This window comes from Lissotriton vulgaris, chromosome 8 (genome assembly GCF_964263255.1).
Source record: "Lissotriton vulgaris chromosome 8, aLisVul1.2, whole genome shotgun sequence".
Lineage (NCBI taxonomy): Eukaryota > Metazoa > Chordata > Amphibia > Caudata > Salamandridae > Lissotriton > Lissotriton vulgaris.
The window spans coordinates 446,272,163-446,295,900 of NC_141696.1; positions in this window are offsets into that span (position 1 = coordinate 446,272,163).

Genomic DNA, 23,738 nt, shown 5'->3' on the forward strand with positions numbered 1-23,738 from the left:
AGGGGGTTCATGTAGATGTTGAAGAGGGTTGGACTGAGCGAGGAGCCTTGAGGGACGCCACAGATGACTTTGTGGCTTCAGATCTGAACGGAGGGAGGCTGACTCTCTGTGTCCTTCCAGCGAGGAAGGAGATGATCCACTCCAGTGCCTTCTCCTGGACTCCGACGTTGCTGAGGCGTTGTACTAGGGTACAATGGCAGACAGTGTCGAAGGCCGCGGAGAGGTCGAGGAGGATGAGGGCCGCTGTTTCTCCGTTGTCGAGCAGCACTCGGATGTCATCGGTGACTGCGATCAGGGCGGTCTCGGTGCTGTGGGTGGCCCGGAAGCCAGCCTGCGAGGGGTCGAGGGATCCGTTCATCTCGAGGAAGGCGGCCAGCTGCTTGTTGACGGTCTTCTCGATGACTTTTGCAGGAAACGGGAGCAGCGAGATGGGGCTGTAGTTTTTGAGGTCGGTGGGGTCAGCTGATGGCTTCTTGAGTAGAGCGCTGAGTTCGGCGTGCTTCCAGCTCTCCGGGAAGGAAGCGGTGTCGAAGGATGTGTTGATGATGTCCCGCAGGTGGGGTGCGATGACAGCGTCAGCCTTGTTGAAGACGTGGTGAGGGCAGGGGTCGGTCGGAGATCCGGAGTGGATGGAGTTCATCGTGCGGACGGTGTCTTCGGTGCTGATCGGAGTCCAGGCGCGGAGGGTGGTGGTGGGGGGCGGTGGTTCGGTCGCGGTGTTCGTCGGTTGAGTGCTGAAGCTGTTGTGTATGTCCGCGATCTTGTTGTGGAAGTAGGAGGCGAGGGAGTTGCATAGGTCTTGCGAAGGGGTGATGTCGTTGTTTCCGGCCTTGGGGTTGGAGAGCTCTTTGACGATGTTGAAGAGTTCTTTGCTGTTGCTGTTGTGTGTGTAGTTGTCCAGTCGTTCCTTGAATGCAGTTTTCTTAGTGGCGCGGATGAGTTGGTGGTGTTTTCGGGTGGCGAGCTTGAGGGCAGTCATGTTGTCCGGTGTTGGGTCTCTGCGCCAGGTTCTCTCGAGGGCTCGGCAGTTCTTCTTGGAGCTCTTGAGTTCGTCGGTGAACCATGGGGCTTTCTTGCTACCGGGTCTGCTGGGCGGGGTCCTCAGGGGGGCGAGCTCGTTTGCGCAGTCGCTGATCCATGGTACTGCGACTTAGATTGTTGCTTCTGCCACCATTGAGGAGTTTGAACCCGCCAATGGTATTTCTTACGATTATAAGGCCTGTAGCGACGCCTGAACTTCTTTTTCTTCTCCAGGCCGACTGCCTTCCGTGTATACAATTCGGCCTTCATTCTGGCTATCTCCTCATCAGTACGTGATCCTAGAAGGGAGTTTAAAGCGAAAGGAAGATTTATAATACGCTGCTGAGCCTCTGGTTTCAAAGTTGTTAGGCGCAGCCAAGATTACCTCCTTGTGCATATTCCGTGTCCCTATGAAGGCGCTGCCAGAGAAGCTCCATCCGCTGCTGTGCTGATCATTTGGTTGGCTACCAGTGCCCCCTCCTGGAGAATCTCTGGAAAATCTTGTTGATCCTCCTTTGACAGCTTCTCCTAAAAGTGCTCCAATGAATCCCTTAAGGATCTGTTGTATCGGCCCAGCAGGGCCGCAGAGCTAGAAACCTTCACAGAAGATAATGCAGAGCTGCATGCTTTTCTCCCCCCAAGAGTCCTGAGCTCTACTCCCATTGTCTAGAGGAACTGAGGAAGTAGAAACAACAGCATGCGTTTTCTTTGCTGCTGCAATAATAACCGAATCCGGTGGGAGATCAGATTTCAGAAATAAAGGATCCGATGTAGCCAGTTTGTACTTTTTCTGGATCCTAGCCGGTGTTGCTTTGATCGAGGATGGGGTGGGAAAAACGTCCATCACTGGCGGAAGGAGACAAGGAACTAGTGGGAGCAATCGTCTAGCCGCAGACCGCTGATGGAGGGTCTAAAAAATTATACATGTAGAAGTTTGAGGTACCAACATATCTATATTGAGCTTCTGTGCCCCTCTAGCAAGGACATCGTCGAAGGTGTTGACATCATCTATAGGTGACACTCTTGAAGGAGGGATATCTGTAAGGGTAGGAGAGTAGACCCTTTTTGAAGAGTGAGTTGAGGAAGATGACCATGATGGTGTTCTTCTTCGTTTATGATGAGCATGAGCTGGTCTATGCTCAGGAGAGCTGACTCTGTGATCTCTGTTCCGAGTAGTAGGAGACATGTTAACCTCCTGCACCAGTTGTTGAAGTGGAGATCTGTGCAGATGACTAGAATAGGTCGCAGGCTGAGGTACTTGGCCAGAGGGTTCCTTCTGACAATGATGAAGGGGCAGAAGCCATTGTGGTGAAAGGTGCACCGAAGGAGATTTTTGACTCTGTGGAGAACTTCTTGGTGATTTTTTTGTCTGCTCTGGAGAATGATGCATGTGGGGAGCATGATTAGTGCTCCACTCTCGGTTGCACTGCATCAATGGATACTAAATACGTAACCTTCATTTTTTAACCTTAGTCCTTTAACCTTTTTACTCAAACTCGTCCAATATATTTCGCCAAATTCATCATGTTTCCAAGTCATTTTTCAAAAATCCACACAAAACTTTAAGTGCTTTTTTGTTCAGCTTCTCATTATCACATGTGCCCATCTGAGCCTCTTTGCAAATAACGATCACAAAAATGCACAAATTGGTTCAAAGCAGTCTTGTTTATTAACCCAATGCATTTCGGGCATATGAAAGCCCTTCTTCTGGGGTAACTGTGAATTAACAAATATATATATTACATTTTGGCCATTTCATTCATTGAATTAAACTAAGTAACGTTCTATGTTCAATAATCTATATATTGTGGCTTCCCACCCCTTCATTCGCTTTTTATTTACCCTTCACCAACCAAATGAAACAGTGCTACGAGTAACCATTGTTAATCGCGTGTCAAATCCAGTTCAACTGCTACTTTTTCCTGGATATAGAACGTTACTTAGTTTAATTCAATGAATGAAATGGCCAAAATGTAATATATATATTTGTTAATTCACAGTTACCCCTGAAGAAGGGCTTTCATATGCCCGAAATGCATTGGGTTAATAAAGAAGACTGCTTGGAACCAATTCGTCCATTTTTGTGATCGTTATTTGCAAAGAGGCTAGGATGGGCACACGTGATAATGAGAAGCTGAACAAAAAAGCACTTAAAGTTTTGTGTGGATTTTTGAAAAATGACTTGGAAACATGATGAATTTGGCGAAATATATTGGACGAGTTTGAGTAAAAAGGTTAAAGGACTGAGGTTAAAAAATGAAGGTTAAGGATCTAGTATCCATTCATGCAGTGCAACCGGGAGTGGAGCGCTAATCACGCTCCCCACATGCATTATATAATTATGGTGCACTCTGGGCAGAGCACTACCCGGTTTTGAACGCACTACGGAAACATTGAGAAAAAAATGACACAGATTAAACGCTGAAGAATCAGGAGTGCAGACCACCACATGCGATGTTTAATACTTTCTGCCCATATTGGTCTGTTGCACCCTAAGAAATAATTGACATTAGAAACTGAGATCGTTTCCACTTGAAAAATTCCACATAATTCGAGCAGCAATACTCACACAAATGTGAATAATCTAGAGAAGCGACATTGATTGAATATGTGCTAAGTAAAGTTCTTGAAACAGTGTGTTTTAGAATCATGGTAGATGTCTGTTAATGTTGGGGTTTGATTTTTATCACAAAGTTCACGATTGTTTAGCGGGATAAAATGCAGTGTGGGAACTGTAGTTCACAGAGGAAAGTAACAAAGACACGTGATTTAGAAATGTAAGAAAAGGGGAGGAGTTGAAAGGGTTAAAATCAGGGAATCCGGTGTGAAAAATTGGGCGATGTCAGGCGCACGTGATGCGGCAAGAATAGTCATGAAATGAGCAGGTACGTGGTACATGTAGGTTTTGAAATCAAAGGGTTTGAACGCTAGTTTAGAAACAACAGATTGTCGGAAAGAAATGGATGGGCAGCTCGAGACATTCAGGCAAAAGACCTTTGAGGGGTGATAAATAGCGAGGTTTAAAGAAAATGTAAATATGTCATGGCTGAAAAGAAAAAAGGGGGATTGCCATAGTATAGAATACAGATTCGAGGAAAAAGTAGCAGTTGAACTGGATTTGACACGCGATTAGCAAAGGTTACTCGTAGCACTATTTTATTTGGTTGTTGAAGGGTAAATAAAAAGCAAATGAAGGGGTGGGAAGCCACAATATATAGATTATTGAACATAGAACGTTACTTAGTTTAATTAAATGAATGAAATGGCCAAAATGTAATATATATATTTGTTCATTCACAGTTACCCCTGAAGAAGGGCTTTCATATGCCCGAAATGCATTGGGTTAATGAAGAAGACTGCTTGGAACCAATTTGTGTATTTTTGTGATCGTTATTTGCAAAGAGGCTCGGATGGGCACACGTGATAATTAGAAGCTGAACAAAAAATCACTTAAAGTTTTGAGTGGATTTTCGAAAAATGACTTGGAAAAATAACTTGTAAACGCCTCCTCAGCGCCCGGCATCGCCATAGCATCCCGGACGGATACAAGATCACCCGGAAGGACCGCGTCAACCAGACGGGAGGAGGCATCACCATCGTACACAAGAACACCATCCGCATCTCAACTAACTCAGACGAAACCTTCACCGCCGCCGAACACCTGCACTTCCAGATATACACTGACCCCAAGACCACCCTCCGCGGCACCCTCATCTACAGACCACCGAGACCACGCACACAATTCAGTGAAGACATCGCAGACTTCATCAGCCCGCATGCCCTTCCCTCCGCCAACTACATCCTCATAGGAGACCTCAACTTTCCCCTGGAGAACAACAATGACAGAAACACCACCGCCATGCTGGACAACCTCGCCAACCTCGGACTCAAGCAACTGGTGAACACCCCCACCCACTACGCCGGCCACACGCTTGACCAAATCTTCTCTTCCAGCAAGCATATCTCCTTCAGCCACGCCACCAGACTCCACTGGACGGACCACAGGTGCGTCCACTTCAGCTTCAAAAAACCTACGACCCACCACCGCCCGCAACAGGTCCCCCGCCGATGCTGGAGCAAGATCACCGCCGAGCAGCTCACCGCCTCCCTCAGCCAGAACACTCCCACAAGCACAACGGACCCCAACGAAGCAGCCAGCAACCTCACCAAGTGGCTGACCGCCTGCGCCGATGACCTCGCACCAGTGAAGAACCCTCCCAGCAGACACAGCAGCCAGAAAAACCCCTGGTTCACCGACGAACTCAAGGAATCCAAGAAAGCCTGGCGGCTCGACCACACCACAGACAACAGGACCGCCCTCAAGCACGCCACCCGCAAACACCATCAGCTGATCCGCGCCACCAAGAAGACGGCACTCAAAGAATGACTAGACAAGAACACCCATGACAGCAAGGAACTCTTCAGCATCGTCAAAGAGTTCTCCAACCCCAGCGCCGGAAACAACGACATCACTCCCTCGCAAGACCTCTGCAACTCACTCACCTCGTTCTTCCACCGCAAGATCGCCGACATACACAAAAGCTTCGATGCACAGCCCACGCACCCCACCACCGAACCAACGCCCACCACCACCACCCTCTGCAACTGGACCCCGATCAGCACCGAAGACACCACCCGCACGATGAACTCCATCCACTCCGGGTCACCAACCGACCAGTGCCCACACCACGGCTTCAACAAAGCCGACGCCACCATCGCACCCCATCTCCGAGACACCATCAACTCCTCCTTCCACACCGCCACCTTCCCGGAGAGCTGGAAGCACGCCGAGCTGACCGCCCTCCTGAAGAAACCAACGGCGCACCCCACCGACCTCAAGAACTACCGTCCCATCTTGCTCCTTCCTTTTCCGGCCAAAGTCATCGAGAAGACCGTCAACAAACAGCTGGCCGCCTTCCTCGAGACGAACGGATCCCTCGACCTCTCGCAGTCCTGGTTTCGAGCCAATCACAGTACCGAGACCGCCTTGATCGCAGCCACCGACGACATCAGAACCCTGATCGACAACGGGGAAACAGCGGCCCTCATCCTCCTGGACCTCTCTGCGGCATTCGACACCGTCTGCCACCTAACTCTAGTGAAGCACCTCAGCAACATCGGAATTCGAGAAAAAGCGCTGGAATGGATCATCTCGTTCATCACCGGAAGAACCCAGAGAGTCTGCCTCCCTCCGTTCAGATACGAGGCCACCAAAGTCATCTGCGGCGTACCACAAGGATCTTCACTCAGTGCTACCCTCTTCAACGTCTACATGAGCCCCCTCGCAGCCATCGCACGCCAGCACAACCTCAACATCATCTCCTACGCCGACGACACCCAGCTCATCCTCTCCCTCACCAGCGACCCCACCACCGCAAGAGCCAACCTACACGAAGGGATGAAAAACGTCACCGACTGGATGAGGAACAGCCGCCTTAAACTGAACTCGGACAAGACGGAAGTCCTCATCCTGGGATCATCACCCTCCGCCTGGGACGACTCCTGGTGGCCCCCAGCCCTGGGCACCGCTCCCAAACCGACGGACCACGCACGCAACCTGGGCTTCATCCTGGACTCCTCCCTGTCTATGACCAGACAAGTCAACGCTGTCTCATCCTCGTGCTTCAACACACTGCGCATGCTCCGCAAGATCTTCAGATGGATCCCCACGGAAACCATGAAGACCGTCACCCAGGCACTTGACTACGGGAACACCCTCTACGCCGGAACCACAGCGAAACCTCAAAAAAGACTCCAACGCATCATGAACGCCTCCACCTGACTCATCCTCGACATCCCCCGACACAGCCACATCACCGGACACCTGAGAGATCTGCACTGGCTCCCCGTCAGCAAGAGAATAAAGATCAGACTCCTCACCCACGCACACAAGGCTCTCCACGACCTGGGCCCCAAGTACCTCAACGACCGCATGACCTTCTACACGCCCACCCGCCAGCTACGATCGACCGGCCACGCACTCGCCACCGTACCACGCATCCGCAGTGCCACCGCCGGAGGAAGATCCTTCTCCTACATGGCAGCCAAGACGTGAAACTCCCTCCCCACCCACCTCCGGCGAACCCAAGACCATCTCGCCTTCAGGAAGCAGCTCAAGACCTGGCTGTTCGAGCAGTAACTTTCCCCTCCCCCGGGGGGCGCTAGAGGGCGCCGAGCAAGATGGCCGCACGTATGTGAGGCTCTGCCGGGACCGTTCATAATTTGCTCTAAAATCCTGTATATCCTGCTGCTTTTACCCCCCGACTCGATGGAGAAACTCACCTGAAGTGCCTGGGACTCGAGAGTAGTGCTCTCCCTTGGGTGAGAGGGTCGTTTGGCCCGTGTTTCCGGACTTGCCGAGCGCTGCCTGCCAGACGACCGGAGGCGCACGAACCAATAGCGTGCCCGCCCAACGGCTCGGAGCTTGTGGTCCGCTCCCCCTGCACGGATACTCAGCCTGGTGACCTGCAATCCACACTGCGGGTGGTGACGAAGCTTTGCGGACGGCAAGCCAGTGCCTGGAGCCCAAGCGAATTGGAATCTGGCCCCGCTGCTGGTGGTGAGTGGGGCGAGGGCCTACGCGAGACCGGGGCTGCGGAGGTGGCACTGGGCCGCACTAGGCCTCGCCGCGCGAGCTTCGGCTGGCTGGGGCCGAAACGGCGTTGAAGCACTGCGGATAAGCGTTGGGGGAGTGCTGCAGCCCCGCGTGATTGGGGGCCCCTTGCGCTGCACATCCACGTGGTCGGACGGACTGCTGTTGGACCCGATGCTCTTGGCCTACCGCCTTGGGCGCCCTGTTGCTCCCTGAACTGCGGCTGCTGGGGAGAAGGACGACTGGCCCCTTTGAGTTTTGGTGCTCGCCCTTCTGCATCGCCTTGGGGATAACCTGGGCCGGCCTTGCAACGGTGTCTCCACGACCACGCGGGCTGCTGCCTCTGGGCTGAGACGAATATCGTGCGGACGCCATGGGCAGGCCGGAGCGCAACCAGCCCAAGATCAACTTTGAGGCCAAAAAAACGGCGATGTCCTCCTCACAGTCGCCGCCGGACGCTATGACCTCGGGGGCGGTTGGTGGTGCCCCGAACCTGGAGGCCACGCTGGTGGCGATGCAGAAAACGCTGCAATCCATTGAATGCACCATTGAGGCGGTTAATCACAGGCTCGACCATATGGCGACGCAGTTCGACCGGCTGAATGAAAGGATGGGCGAGGTGGAACAGAGGGTGTCTGCTACGGAGGATGGACTGGCCACGGTGACCACTAAGGTATTCAATATGGAGAGGGTGCTGGCGGTGATTCAGGCGAAGAACGAGGAGTTGGAAGGAAGGTCCAGACGAAACAACATTCGCGTCACGGGCCTTCCGGAGTCCACAAATGTGGGTCGGATGGAGGACTTTATGGAGCGGATGCTAGTGGACATTTTTGGCTCGGACCAGTTGTCGAAGGTATTCATCGTGGAACGGGCACACCGCACCCTGGCGAAGAGCCCTGTGCCTGGGGCCAATCCACGTCCCATCATCGCTCGTATACTTAATTACAAGGATCAAGATGTTATACTTCGGCTAGCCAGGGAGAAGGGCACCATTGAATACCAAGGGAATAAACTTGAGTTCTTCCCGGACTTCACTGTGGCGGTACAAACAGCGCGTAAGGAGTTTGCCCCGGTGAAACAACTGCTTCGAGACGAGAACATTCCATACGCCATGTTGTATCCTGCACGTCTTCGCATAGGGCCCCCGTCGGACAACAAAATCTTTGCTACCCCTAAGGCTGCTATGGACTATGCGAAAAAACAGAAAAAACGCAAAAGTGACTCAAATGTGCAGCAGGAGAGGGAAGGGGACCTCATGGATGATGTGGAGTAGGCCTTGTAAACTCCTCTGTGTTGGCGAAGCTGATCCTGCTAGATGCGTTGCAGCTTGGTACTGTGTGCTTTGTTGCCCGCTGTGTTGTTTACCCTGTATTACTTTGCGGGACACTGCTTTAGAGGTTTTTTGGTACTCCTTCTTATAATGCACTGTGATTCATATGTGGGGCTGATGTTGACTGGCTCTCTTATAGCATGAGGCTAATATGCTCTGTTTGACTTTTGGGTTGTGTACAACTGTACCTGTACATAGGGAGCTGTACAACTAGTATGTAGTTACTTGAATGCCCTTTGATATTTGCGTACTGGTGTTTCTGATGAGGCTATGTTGGGAGGGCCATTTCTTTTGTTGAACACCCTGGGCGGACATGATTTGCAAGGATCCTTGTAGCTCTGAGAGTCGGGGGGAGGGGCGGGATGTTCTAATCGCTTGCAAGGTCCGCTCTCTCGTCAGATTTCTGGCAGGAGTTGTGCGCCACTGTGTCCCCACACACTTGTGAATATACGGTTGGGGTTGTTGGGGGAGGGGGGATGGGGTCAGCTTTGGCAGGTTGGGGATGCTGAAGTGGGTGGTGGGAGGATGGGGTCTTTTGGTTTTCCTGGGTACGGTCACTGTATTTCCTTGAGTATGATGTGGGGTGTGCGAGGTCTGTGCGGGGATTGGGGGGCTACTTGGCATTGTGTTCCCTGATGAGGGTGACTCTACTTACTGGAACTCGAAGATTGCACGGCTGTGTGCGTTGTGCTAATTATGGCCTGGGGGGGTGGATCTGCGGCCTTTGGGATATATATGAGCCTTGGATGGATGGACAGGGGGGTAAAATTGCATGTGTTACTTGGAATGTGAGGGGGTTGAACCGCCCTCAAAAGACTAGACAAATGTTGGCATTTCTTAATAGGCATGGTACGCATATTGCCTTCCTGCAGGAGACACACCTGTGGGGCAAAGCTGCAGAAACTGTGGGTTGTAGATGGGCGGGAGTTAGACTGGCATCGAACTACTCCTCTTATGCACGTGGTGTAATGATTTTGATTAAAAAAACTGTGCCGTTTGTTAAAATACATGAAGACATTGATAAGGAGGGGCGATATATTATTGTGCATGGTAATCTATGTGGTACCCCTGTCACGCTCCTTAATGTGTATGGACCAAACGTGGATGACCCTGATTTCTATATTGCACTTTGGAATAAGATATACATGCTGCCGCAGTCGGCTGTGATTTGCGGTGGGGATTTTAATGTAGTTCTGGATGGGGAAATGGACAGGAAACAGGACAAGCCCTGGGTATGGAAGAAAGCGGCTGCTGAGGTTCATGAGGGTATGCAGGGTCTTGGTCTGGTTGATGTATGGCGTCTGAGGCACCTGAGGAGGATAGAGGGTACTTGCTATACCTCAGCGCATGACACTTGGTCGCGACTGGATTACTGGTTGGTGACCCGGGATGTGAGTGGATGGGTGTTGGAGGTTGACCATTTGCCGCGCACGCTCTCCGACCACGCACCAGTCCGTTCACTTGGCGCCTATCGCCGGGAACCTTAACTGATCAGGTGTTACGCGAACGGCTCAGAACTATCATTGAGGAGTTTTTTTAAAAGAATGTCGGCACGGTTGATAGTATGTGCACAGTGTGGGAGGCCTTCAAAGTGACCATTCGTGGGGCGTGCATTGGTCTTCAGTCCGGAGTCCTGACATCCAAGCGCTTAGAGACCCCGGGGTTATATAGCGCTATATAAATTGAAAGAAATAAATAAATAAATAAATAAATAAATTAGAGACTCCATGTCTAGGTTGGAAAGGGAGTTGCTGGTATTGGAGCGACGGTTGGAGGAGTGTCCTGGAGAAGCTCTACTAGCCGATATTAGAACGAAGGTTTCTGAGTACAACGAATTAGCCGATCAGGAGGTGAAGTTCTTGTCCAAGCATACCAGGGCGCGCTATTATGGTGAAGGGGGCAGACCGGGGAAAGGTCTGGCGGATCGCATAAGGGAGCCGTGGGCCAAGCATTGTGCGGTGCAGGAAATCGTGGATGGGGGGGAGGTCGTAACTGACACGCCTGGCATCCTGGGATGCTTTGCGAAATATTATGAAGGCATGTACGGGTATCGGGAGACGGCGACGGAGGACGAAATAGCTCAGTATTTTGAGGATATAGCTCTGGTTTGGCTCTCGAGGGGTCAACAAGAATTCCTTATGCACCACATCACCGAGGAGGAGTTTCGGGAGGCGATCGCTGCTCTTCCTAATGGGAAAGCTGCTGGCACGGATGGCTTGCCATCCGAATTCTATAAGGAGTATGTTGATCTTTTACTCCCGCACTTGGCGATGGTGCTGGAGGAAGCTGTGGACCGAGGCCAATTCCCGGCCACGATGAGAGAGGCGCTGCTGGTTGCATTGCCGAAGCACGGGAAGCCTCCCAACCAATGTGAATCGTATCGACCTCTCTCACTAATGAATACTGACGTTAAGATTATAGCTAAGGTGCTTGCTACTAGGCTGCGACTGCTTCTCCCGGTAATGGTACTGCCCGATCAGTCGGGATTTATACCGCTCCGGTCTACCACCCACAATCTCAGGGCTCTTTTTGCCGTATTGCATTTGCTCAAACCGGAATTGGCAGCGGTGGCTGTCATGCTTGACGCCGCAAAGGCTTTCGACTCAGTCGCATGGCGGTATATGATAGCCATTCTGCATCGGATGGGGGTGCCCTTCTTTTTTACATCATTGGTAACTCTTCTTTATACTAACCCCGGAGCACGTGTGAGGGTCAACGGCCACGTTTCGAACTCGTTCCCGGTGCAGAGGGGCACTCGGCAGGGTTGCCCTCTCTCACCTTTACTGTTCGCCATTGTGATGGAGCCCCTGGCCTGTGTTTTGAGGCAAAGGTATGCTGACGCGGCTCTGAAATTTCCTCTTCGGTCGTTGGCTGTGTCCATGTATGCCGATGACATGGTTCTTTATGTGCGCGAGCCTGCACGCCATCTTGAACCTATCCTTCGAGAGTTCATACGGTTTGGCCGTCATTCTGGTTTGTCCATCAACTGGGATAAATCTGTTATGCTGCCCCTCACTGATGTTACCGTTCCTTTTCCCTTGGAGTTTCCACTGGAATGGGCTGTGGACTCGGTGCGCTACCTTGGGATTCAGATTCATCGGAATAGTCAAGAGGTTATTAGAGCCAATTATGGAGTGGATGTCTCCAAACTAGAGGATCAGGTGGCTCGTTGGATTAAGCTCCCTCTCACCCTTGCTGATCGTGTGTCTTTAATCAAAATGGTTGTCCTTCCGAAATGTTTGTATCTTTTTGTAAACATACCCCTTCCGCTGAAGTCGCACTTCTTTGCCAGGCTGCGCTCTTTGCTGACCACCTTAACCTGGGCTGGTAAGAAACCACGGGTGACGTGGGATGTGCTGACTAAACCATATGCTCTGGGTGGTTTCGCTGTGCCGGATATGAAGCTATATTACTTATGCGCACAGGCGCACTTTGCTGCTTATTGGGTGTCCGCGCCCCCGTATACCCCACACGTGGCGCTTGAGGCCAGTGCTGTTCTGCCGTACCCGCTGAAGGCTATGGTGGGTAACACTCACTCAGTATTTGACAAGGGCGAGGTGGATACAGTCCGATCCACGGCCAATGCATGGCGGGAGCTTGGTAAAAGAGCAGGCAGGTTACCGCTATATGCTCCCAAGCATGCCGCTGTTGTACCATTCGGATATATCGGTGTCGAGTGAAATTGGTGGTCTGCAGGTCCTTCAGGGTGCTGGCCTACACACTATGGGGTATCTCTTCCCAGGGGCCAAGTTCCTTTCGTTGCAGACTGTGACGGAGCGGTCCACGAGTGTGGTCATGGCTACCTTCATCTATGTCAGACTCCGTGCGGCCATACACTCCTTATATCCTACTTATCCGGAGGAACCTTTAGCACTGGGGGCCTTGCAATTAATCTACACCGCAACAGACAGGGTTAAATTGCTCTCCAGGCTATACCGCGCCGCTCAAGAAGACGAAGGGGGGGGGCTGTGCTGGCAAGGGTCAGATGGGATAGGTGTCTGCCTGAGCCATTAACGGATGAGGAATGGACTGAATGCTTCTCCATGACTGGGGGCTATGTGGCCAACGGCAATTTCCGCCTCCTCCACTTTAAATTTCTACATCAATGGTATTATACGCCTACGCAGCTAGTTAGATACGGTCTTCGAGCTTCTGCGCAATGTGTCCAGTGTGGAGAGGATGATGCGGATTTCGTGCATTTGGCGTGGGGGTGTGCCCGGGTGTATGGCTTCTGGATGGCTGTGACTGGGGCGCTGACTAAGATGACGGCCACGGAGGTTGCGTTGGATATACGTCTATGCTTGCTGGGGCTCGCCTCTGGAGTGCCAAATAAGGAGCGGAGATTGATTGTCCTGGCATTACAGCTTGCTAAACGGAGGGTGGCTATGGTGTGGGGTGGCAGGCGAGCGCCTGATGTTCAACTGTGGCTAAAGGACCTGGCCTACTGCAGGGATCAGTTGACTTGCTATGCTGAAACTCTGCCGGAGAAGTCACGTCCGCGGGACATTTGGGCTCCATATACTGCATATATGCTTTCCCTGGCAGGTGACGACAGTTCTGATGAAGAGGGCGGGGAGCCACTGCCTGGTGTCGGTGTGTCTGAGTGTTTGCCTGACTGAATGGTTGTGCTATGCTGATATCGCTGATGGGATTTCTTTCTCCTTTGATGTGTATGGACCCTGAGGGGGGCTGTCCTGTCAGTAGGTTTACCTATTTTCACCCAACTGCTGGTGGCACGTGCTGGGTTTCAGATCTGAGGTTGCACAGTTCGCTCGATCGCTGGCGGTCTCTTGCGTACCCTCCACACTGTTTTAACATTCAACATTACTGCTATGGACTTTCACTGTGACCAGGGACCGGGATTGTTTGGGCTGGGGGGTGGGGGTTGTTGTTGTTACATATAAACATTACAAAATAAAACCTATAGGTGATGAGCGAGATACGACTGTGGAGGATGAACTTGACTTGGACTGTGGACTATTGTTGCCCTCTGCACTAATGGATTGTACTCGCCTGATATCCTTTGATATGTGCTTTCAGTTAATAACTGTTGATTTGATAGCAGCCGGCCCTGTGCAGGGTTGTAGGCACATTGCTGTGTATGAGAGCATATTTGAAATAAAGGTCTTGCAAAAAACAAAACAAAAAAAAAAAACTTTCCCCTCCCCCAGCGCCTTGAGACCCTCCCGGGTGAGTAGTGTGCTATACAAATGACGTGATTGATTGTTTGATTGATTGAAACATGATGAATTTGGCGAAATATATTGGACGAGTTTGAGTAAAAAGGTTAAAGGACTAAGGTTAAAAAATTAAGGTTAAGGATCTAGTATGCATTCATGCAGTGCAACTGGGAGTGGAGTGCTAATCACACTCCCCACATGCATTATGTGAGAAGTTGGCCTGATATTCAGTGTTCACTATGTATCAGTCCAAACAACCCTTATGGTGATTGGTTGTAAGTCAACCGATAGACCAGCTATCCTAGTAGCATGGACAAGAGCAGTCTTCGGGCTAAACTCTAGAGGGCGTGTTAAGCCAGCTGTTATACCATCACATATATCCCTTGAACACCAAGTGAAAGGACAGCACACAAGTGTTATGAAAATAAACAGTGTATTTATTTAGATCACAACAGCCCTGTACTCTTTATAAGGACAGGGTACTAAGCACACAACAAAACTCTTACGAAAATACTTTGAATTGCACAATTTACACAAATGCCCGAGGGGCACGGAAAACCATATACTATGGAAGTGGAATGCGAAATTACTAGCAGGTAAGTACTGGACTAATAGGCTTTGGAATCGCTAGGACTACATTACTGAACCTTCAGATTACTAGTAGGAGGCCTAGGGGACTCGGGTGCAGAGTGTGCACTCTCACGCGGGATGCGGGACAAAGTCTATGGGAGCTAGTAAAAGTAAAGTTAGTGTTCTCGGGCGAACCCGATAAGGTAGGTCGAAAGCGACAGTGACTCTGGACCCTTGGATAGTGAGGCTATGCTGGGGCACCGAAATGCCGAAGTTACCTAGCCCAGGGGCTGCGGCTGCATAGGTCTGTTAAGATGTCGGGAATCCTCGTTGACGGACCAGGAGCCTGAAGAAAGAGTTGCTGGCAGGCGACCAGTGAAGATTGTTCGAAGTGATCCAAGCCTGGATCGAAGATGGATGACACCTGAAAGCAGAGGGGACCAAGTTCTTAACCACTAGCCAGTGATCAGATGGCACCAGGAGGGCACTGGATGGTAGTCACCTCGACCAGGTGAGTGGGCGACGCTGGGCTCTGCAGTCTCACGGACCAGGAGGCGTTGTCGGCGACCAGGATGGAGGTGCGAGCTGTCCCACGATGGTTGATGCTGTCGACGTCGCTGGACCCAGGATTGGGGCAACAAGTCTTGGCAAATTCAAGCCCACGCGGTGGACCTAAAATGGCGTCTGGAGTGGACCAGGAGGGTCCGGGGTGCTCCTCTTTTGGAAGGGAGCAAGGGCCATTCTGGAGCAACCAGACCAGCAGCGTTGTTGTCGTCGGGCGTCGTCGGGAAGGCCACAAGCCAGCGGGCTAGTAGCCAGACAACGCGGTGAGCAGCCAAAAAGCAGAAGGGCCCCACGCAGATCTCGTGGATGCTGGGGGGCTGGACTTCGGTGCTGGAGCTGCTCAGGGTCGGGGCTTCTCGGACCCCAAAGCACTCACCAGAAGATCCCTCGGCGGTTGTGCTGGATAGAAGTTGTGCAGTTCTGATGATGGCCGGTCCCTCGAGGTCTCGTCGCACCTACAGCTCTCAGCTTAGCTGTAGAGGTAGGTAAAGGTCAGAGGTGCCAGGGAAGCCGGGTCTCGTCGAGCTGGTCAGTCGGATTCCGGAGGAAGGACGTGCAGCAAACCGCAGAGTTCTTAGGTGGTGCCTGCGGGTGCAGGGTGACTACTCCTTAGTCACAAGGGAGAAATCTTGAGAAGAGTCGAGAGTTCCTTTCGTGGAAAGTAGTTTCTTGATTCAAAGATGATCTAATTTGGAAGGGTCCCCGCTCCTGCCTTTATCCTAAAGAAAGGGGTAGGTACGCGACTAGGTCCTGCCCTAGGGGTGGGACCAGGAAGGGGGGTGGTTACACCCCTCTCCCATGCCGGACTTTCCCCAGGCCAGGGGCTGGTGTGCCCCTGGAACTGGTTCTAGCCGGCAGATGCGTAGTGAGCACCGGGGTGCCACTTGCAGTCACTGTAGGAGAGTAGGGTCTGCAATCCTATGATCACCCGGATTTTTTGCTTTTGTTTCACTGGTTTACGACTTTCTCTGGCTGTGGGCCTGCTAATCAGACCCACAGTCTGGCTGTTCTCTTTCTAAATTACGATATGTACCCTAGGTGCATTTACCAATTGGTACTGGGCCACCTTATCAGACCCCGTAACGCAGGGCATAGGTGTACCCAGGGCCGCCAGGGGCTGCAGCATGTATTATGCCACCCCTGGCTGGCCTCCTAAATTTGACACAACTGGCTGCATGACAGCTGGGGCGAAGTCGTGTAATCACCCTTTGCTTTAGATATAGTAGCCCTATATCTAACCATACAATGGACACCCGAGTTCCTATCAGTCACTCCTATAGCAGGCCTTGACAATCCTGAAGGCAGAGTGCGTGGGCTCTTGTGAACTGTGTTCTGGCCCGAGCCGAGCCCGGTTGCAGCTTGCGGAATCAAGACCCAATGGCTGTTCCATGATAACGCGTACCATATCGGTAACTTCGGTGTCGCGTTATCAAGACATGTCGAGTAAGGTGTCATACGAATCGGGATGCTGCCCTCTCACCAACTCTGGCGACAAGGTTAGCATTCCGCCCTTCTAGAGGGACACGACATGTACGTAACTGTGAACCCCGGTTAAAGTTAACTAAAGCCTCAGCTCCACAAAATGGATGCTGCCACCACAGACACGAGCCTGACCTCCTGCTGCTGGGAGTCCTTCCAGCGAGGAGCGCTTGGACAAAGGGTTTCCTGTCGAGGGCGGTGTTCGCACCGTCCCAGACAGGGTTTGTGTATTCTGGGTAGGTAGGGCTTTTGCGAGAAGGTGACTGCGGAGTGGCACCCGGTGCTCACTACGCATCTGCCGGTCAGAACCAGTTCCAGGGGCGCCAGCCCTGGCCTGGGGAAAGTCCGGCAGGGGAGAGGGGTGTAACTACCCCCCTTCCTGGTCCCACCCTTAGGGCAGGACCTAGTCATGTACCCACCCCTTTCTTTAGGATAAAGACCGGAGCGGGGACCCTTCCAAATTAGATCATCTTTGAATCAAGAACTACTTTCTACGAAAGGACATTCGAGACTCTTCTCAAGATTTCTCCCTTGTGACTAAGGAGTAGTCAACCTGCATCAGCGGGCACCATCTAAGAACTCTGCGGTTTGCTGCAAGTCCTTCCTCAAGGATCCGACGGCCCAGCTCGACGAGAACCGGCTTCCCTGGCACCTCTGACCTCTACCCACGTCATCAGCCCAGCTGTGATCTGTGGGTGCGACGAGACCTCGAGGGACCGGCCATCATCAAAACCTGCACGCTTTCTTAACCAGCACGACCATTGAAGCAATTCTCTGGTGAGTGCTCTGGGGTCCGAGAAGCCCCGACCCTGAGCCGCTCCAGCACCGAAGTGCAGTCTCCCAGCATCTCCACGATCTGCGTGGGGCCCTTCTGCTCGCTGCTCAGCACGTTGTCTGGTCACTAGCCGCTGGCTTGTGCCCTTCTGTGACGACATCCGACAATCAACACTGCTGGTCTGGTTGCTCCAGACTGGCCCTTGCTTCCATCTTTGCGAGAAGCACCCCGGACCCTCCTGGTCCACTCAAGACGCCATCTTAGGCCCACCACGTGGCCCTGAGATCTGCCAAGGCTTGTTGCCCCATCCTGGGCCCAGCGACGCCGACAACATCATCCTTCGTGGGACAGCTCGCACCTCCACCGTGGTCGCCGACAACGCCTCCTGGTCCATGAGACTGCAGAGCCTAGCGTCGCCCACTCACCTGGTCGAGGTGACGGCCAACCGGTGCCTTCCTGGTACCCTCTGACTACTGGCTAGTAGTACGAACTTGGTCCCCTCTGCTTTCAGGTATCAACGATCTCTGATCCAGGCTTGGATCCCTACAAACTATTCATCACTGGTCGCCGGCCAGCAACTCCTTTTTCTTCCGGCTCCTGGCTCATCAGCGAAGACCCCGACGCCTGTAAGACTTGTGCAGCCGCAGCCCTCGTGGCTAGGTAACTCGGCATTTCGGTGCCTGCATAGCCTCTTTACTCTAGGTCCCGAGTCCCTCGCTTCCGACTTGCCTTATCGGGTCCGCCCGAGACCTTAAACTTTCCGTGTCCTCGGACACTTGTTTTAATTGTGCACTTGAAGTATTTTCCTAAGAGATTTGGTTTGTGCTTAGTACCCTGTCCTCATAAAGAGTACAGGGCTGTTGTGAATCTTAATAAATATCCTGTTTATTTTCATAACACTTGTGTGGTGTCCTTTCACTTGGTGTTCAAGGGGTACATGTGTGGTAAACAGCTGGCTTAACACGCCCTCTCGAGTCTTTAGCCTTAGACTGCTCGTATCCACGCTACTAGGATAGCTGGTCTATAGGTTGACTTACAACCAATCATCATAAGGGTCGTTTGGAACGATACATAGCGGTCGCTAGAATAGCGAACGCTGCATATCGGGCCAACTTCTCACATTGGTGAGCAGCGGTTGGGATTTGAGCTTGCTGTTGTTTTACCACACGTATCCTAAGAATATCTTGTTGAAAGATCACATAAGTACTGTTAGTACATATAACTAAAGCTTAGAATACTCTGAGTTCTACTGAACCAGCTGTTGCAGCTCCTCAAGGCCTAGCACACCTTGGCTGCAACTCTTAGCAAGGGATCAGTAGGTAAACACATAGTGTAGGTAGGTGCATCACTTACACCACACTAGAAACAGTATGTCGGACAAAGGAGGAAACTCTGAGTCTCCCCTTGTGTCAGTTGACCCTCCACAGGTCATCCCTTCGAGATATACTGTGCTGAGCTTCAAGGAGTTAAGACAAGTGTGTCACTCCAGGAAGATCAAGCAGGGGTCTAACCCACCACGTCCTTTCTGATTGGTCTCTTGGAGACTTATGATGCCAGAAAAGCTGAGACCCTGCCCAGCTCTTCTAATCCAGAAAGAGACATGCCTCCCCTCGAGGGAACCAGAGACGATCCTGACCTCATCCACCTCGCAACTGAGAACGAAGATGCGGAGGATGATGAGGATGAGGATCCCTCTGGGGATGAGGCAGATAAGGGACAGGTAGAAGTCGTCAGACTAACCCGGTCCAACTTAAGCAAACATGATAGTGGTACTGGGGGACCCCCAGCGCTACTATCAGGTCAGCTTAACATTGGGAATGGACGAGCCCGATCTCTGTCAAGAGACTCTGGCAGATCCCTTCAAACCAATGGCTCTCACAACTCTTCTCAAAGAGGGATGACGTCCCCTCAGAGGAGAGTGTACGAAGCTAAGGAAAGGGCAGCTAATCTGAGGATTGAAAGGGAAGAACTTGCCCTGGCCAAAGAAAGGCTTGCCTTTGCTAGAGAGCAACAGTTAAGTGGGGTAGTCCCCACTGGTGGCAGCAATGTACCTAGCAATAGGGAAAGGAGTTTTGATACGAAACACCTTGGTAAGATAGTGCCCCCCTTTAAACAAGGGGACAACATCCACAAATGGATTACTGCTTTGGAGAGGGCCTGCACTGTGCAGGGTGTTCCCCAGAGTCAGTGGGCAGCTATCTTGTGGCTCTCCTTTGAAGGAAAAGGAAGAGACAAGCTCCTCACCACAAGGGTGGAGGATGCTAACGATTACCAAGTCTTGAAAAATACACTCGTTGAAGGGTTCGGCCTAACCACTGAGCAGTACAGGGTGCTGTTCAGGGATACCCAGAAAACGCAGTCTCAAGATTGGTCTGACTTTGTCGATTGTGCCACTAAGGCTTTTGAGGGCTGGTTACTGGGCAGTAAGGTTACTGATTACAAAGGATTGTATAATTTGATGATGAGAGAACAAACTTTAAACAATTGTCAGAACCAGTTGTTGCATCAGCATCTTGTCGACTCGGATCTGACCTCTCCCCAAGAATTGGGAAAGAAGGCAGACAGATGGGTTCGTACGAGAGTTAAACAGAACCAGGGCCAGAATCAAGGTGGTCAGAAGAAAGCAGACCAGAAGGGTAAAGATTCTAAGGGGGAACAAAATGACCAGAAGTCTTCGACAGGTCCCCAACAACCCAAAGAGGGTGGGGGTCAGGCTCCCCAAAAGAAGAAAGAAGGCCAATCCAAAAGATGGTGCCAGTACTGCAAAAGTAAATCTCACTGGTTTAGTGAGTGCACCAAGAAAGGAGGAGGGCAGACTCCTGCCACTGCAGCCCCTAAGGCACCTGTGCCCCCTAGTACAGCCAGCAGTGGTAGTGCACCTCCCAAGGGTTTAGTAGGGTTAACCCTGGGTTCTGAGGGGCGTGACAACCTAGTTGGCACACTCACTCAGGCTGTCCTTGTCAGTACAGGGGATGTGGATATGTCCCCTGACGTAAGCCCCAATACTTTGGGCAAATACAGACAGACGCCTTTCATAAACGGAAAAATGGCTCAGGCCTATAGGGACACTTGTGCCAGTGTCACCATGGTGACACCTAACTTTGTGGACCCTGGACAGATCATGCCAGGTACAGAATTCCTGGTGACCAATGCAAGCAATGTCACTACCAATCACAGTATGGCAATTGTAGCTTTCTCCTGGGGAGGGGTAACTGGCCAAAAGAAGGTTGTAGTTAGTTCAGACCTCCCAGTGGATTGTTTGTTGGGCAATGATTTGGAGTCATCACAATGGTCGGAAGTGGAGCACCGGACTCACATGGAAATGTTAGGTTTGCCAGCACATGTGTTCGCTGTGACCAGGTCACAGGTCAGGAAATGCCCCACTGAACAGGTGCTGGATCCTGGAACAACGGACCAGACACCTCCCAAGAAAAGGAGCAGTAGGGTTAAGGCTGCGCCTTCCCCCTTGCCCCAGGTCGTGGATCAAGTCTCAGAGGAGGCTGACCTACAGGAATTGAGGGAAACTGAGCCTAGAGAGTTCAAACTTGATCAAGTTGAATTCTTGGGTTCAGGGGGACCCTCAAGGGAAGACCTGGGGAAGGACCAGTTAGACTGCCCTTCTCTTGAACCCCTCAGACAGCAGGCTGCTGCTGAGGCTGCTGGGAACGCCACAGGTACCCACAAGGTATACTGGGAAGACGGACTCCTGTACACTGAGTCAAGAGACCCCAAGCCTGGCATGACCAGGAGGCTGGTTGTACCCTTGTCTCAGTGAGGTTTCCTAATTACCTTGGCCCACGAGATTCCCTTAGCATGTCACTTAGGCCAGACGAAGACGTGGGACAGGATAGTCTCACACTTTCACTGGCCTCATATGAACAAAGATACCAAGGAGTTTTGCCGCTCCTGTGTCACTTGCCAAGCCAGTGGTAAGTCAGGTGGCACGACAAAGGCCCCCCTTATACCAATGCCTGTGGTGGGGGTGCCCTTTGAACGGGTGGGGATCGACATCGTCGGTCCCATGGAACCACCAACAGCATCAGGGCACAAGTTTATACTGGTGGTAGTGGATCATGCCACCAGGTATCCTGAAGCTATTCCCCTTAGGACCACTACAGCCCCTGTTGTGGCAAGAGCCCTAGTTGGAGTATTCTCCAGAGTGGGCTTCCCTAAGGAGGTCGTCTCCGACAGAGGTGCAAACTTTATGTCGAGCTACTTAACTGCTATGTGGAAGGAATGTGGTGTCAACTACAAGTTCACTACACCCTATCATCCACAATGCAATGGGCTTGTTGAGAGATTCAACAGGACCCTGAAAGGGATGATTCATGGACTACCGGAAAAGCTTCGGCGTAGATGGGACGTCCTGATCCCCTGCCTCTTGTTCGCCTACAGAGAAGTCCCACAGAAGGGGGTTGGCTACAGCCCTTTTGAACTTTTGTACGGACATCCTGTAAGAGGACCCCTGTGTTTGGTGAAGGAAGGATGGGAGAGACCTCTCAAAAAGCCTGCAGCCAACATAGTGGACTATGTGCTTGGCCTCCACTCGCGGATGGCTGAATACATGGAGAAGGCATCTGAAAACCTTAAGGCCAGCCAAGAACTCCAAAAAGCTTGGCATGACCAAAAGGCTGTCTTGACTGTTTACCAGCCCGGACAGAAGGTGTGGGTGTTGGAGCCAGTGGCCCCAGCAGCACTCAAGGACAAATGGTCCGGGCCCTACACCATCCTGGAGAAGAAGGGAGAGGTCACCTACCTGGTCGACCTGGGAACTCCCCGGAGCCCCCACAGGGTGCTTCATGTCAACAGGCTCAAGGCATATGTCGACAGGAAGGACATGAGTTTGCTCATGGCCCTAGATGAGGGACAGGAGGAGGAGAGTGACCCTCTCCCCGACCTGCTCACTCAGAATCCTGACGATGGATCGGTGGATGGTGTTGTCTTTTGTGGCAGCCTCTCCGAACATCAACAGAAAGACTGTAAACAGGTTCTTCAGTCTTTCAGACATATGTTTTCTCTAACACCCAGTCAGACCGATTGGTGCACCCATGAGGTTGACACTGGTGACAGCTTGCCCGTCAAGAGTAAAATCTACCGGCAGCCTGATCACGTTAGAGACTGCATCAAGAGTGAAGTGCAGAAAATGTTGGAGCTGGGAGTCATTGAACCCTCGGACAGCCCTTGGGCTAGTCCCGTAGTTCTAGTGCCGAAACCTCACACCCCGGGCGGTAAGAAAGAGATGAGGTTCTGCGTAGACTACAGGGGTCTCAATGCAGTCACTAAGACTGACGCCCACCCAATACCAAGGGCAGACGAGCTTATCGATAGATTGGCTTCGGCCAACTACTTGAGTACGTTTGACCTGACAGCTGGGTATTGGCAAATCAGGTTAGCTGAGGACGCCAAGCCTAAGACCGCATTTTCAACCCCTGGTGGGCATTATCAGTTCGTGGTGATGCCCTTTGGTCTGAAAAATGCACCTGCCACCTTCCAAAGGTTGGTGAATCAAGTCCTTACTGGGCTGGATGACTTCTGTGCGGCGTATCTTGACGATATTGCTGTCTTTAGCTCCACCTGGGAGGATCACCTGGTCCACCTGCGGAAAGTGTTAGAGGCTCTGCAAGCAGCAGGCCTCACTATCCAGGCCACCAAGTGCCAGATAGGGCAGACACAGGTTGTATACCTGGGCCACCTTGTAGGTGGAGGCCAGGTTCAGCCACTGGAGAGCAAAATACAGTCGATCGGGGACTGGGCTCCTCCAACCACCCAGACTCAGGTTCGAGCTTTCTTGGGCCTGACTGGATACTACCGGAAGTTTGTCAGGAACTATGGTTCCATCGTGACACCATTAAACGAACTGACAAGCAAGAAAATGCCAAAGAAGGTTCAGTGGACAGCGAGCTGTCAAAAAGCATTCGATGACCTAAAGCAGGCCATGTGCACGGCGCCTATCCTTAAGAGTCCGGACTACTCCAAACCATTCATTGTCCAAACAGATGCTTCTGAGTTGGGTGTGGGAGCTGTTCTTTCTCAACTGAATTTTGATGGTCAAGACCAGCCCATTGCTTTTATAAGCAGAAGGCTGACCCCTAGAGAGAAGAATTGGTCAGCTATTGAGAGGGAGGCCTTTGCTGTGGTTTGGGCCCTGAAGAAGCTGAGGCCATACTTGTTTGGCACTCACTTCAAGATTCAGACCGATCATAAGCCCCTCTTGTGGCTAAATCAGAT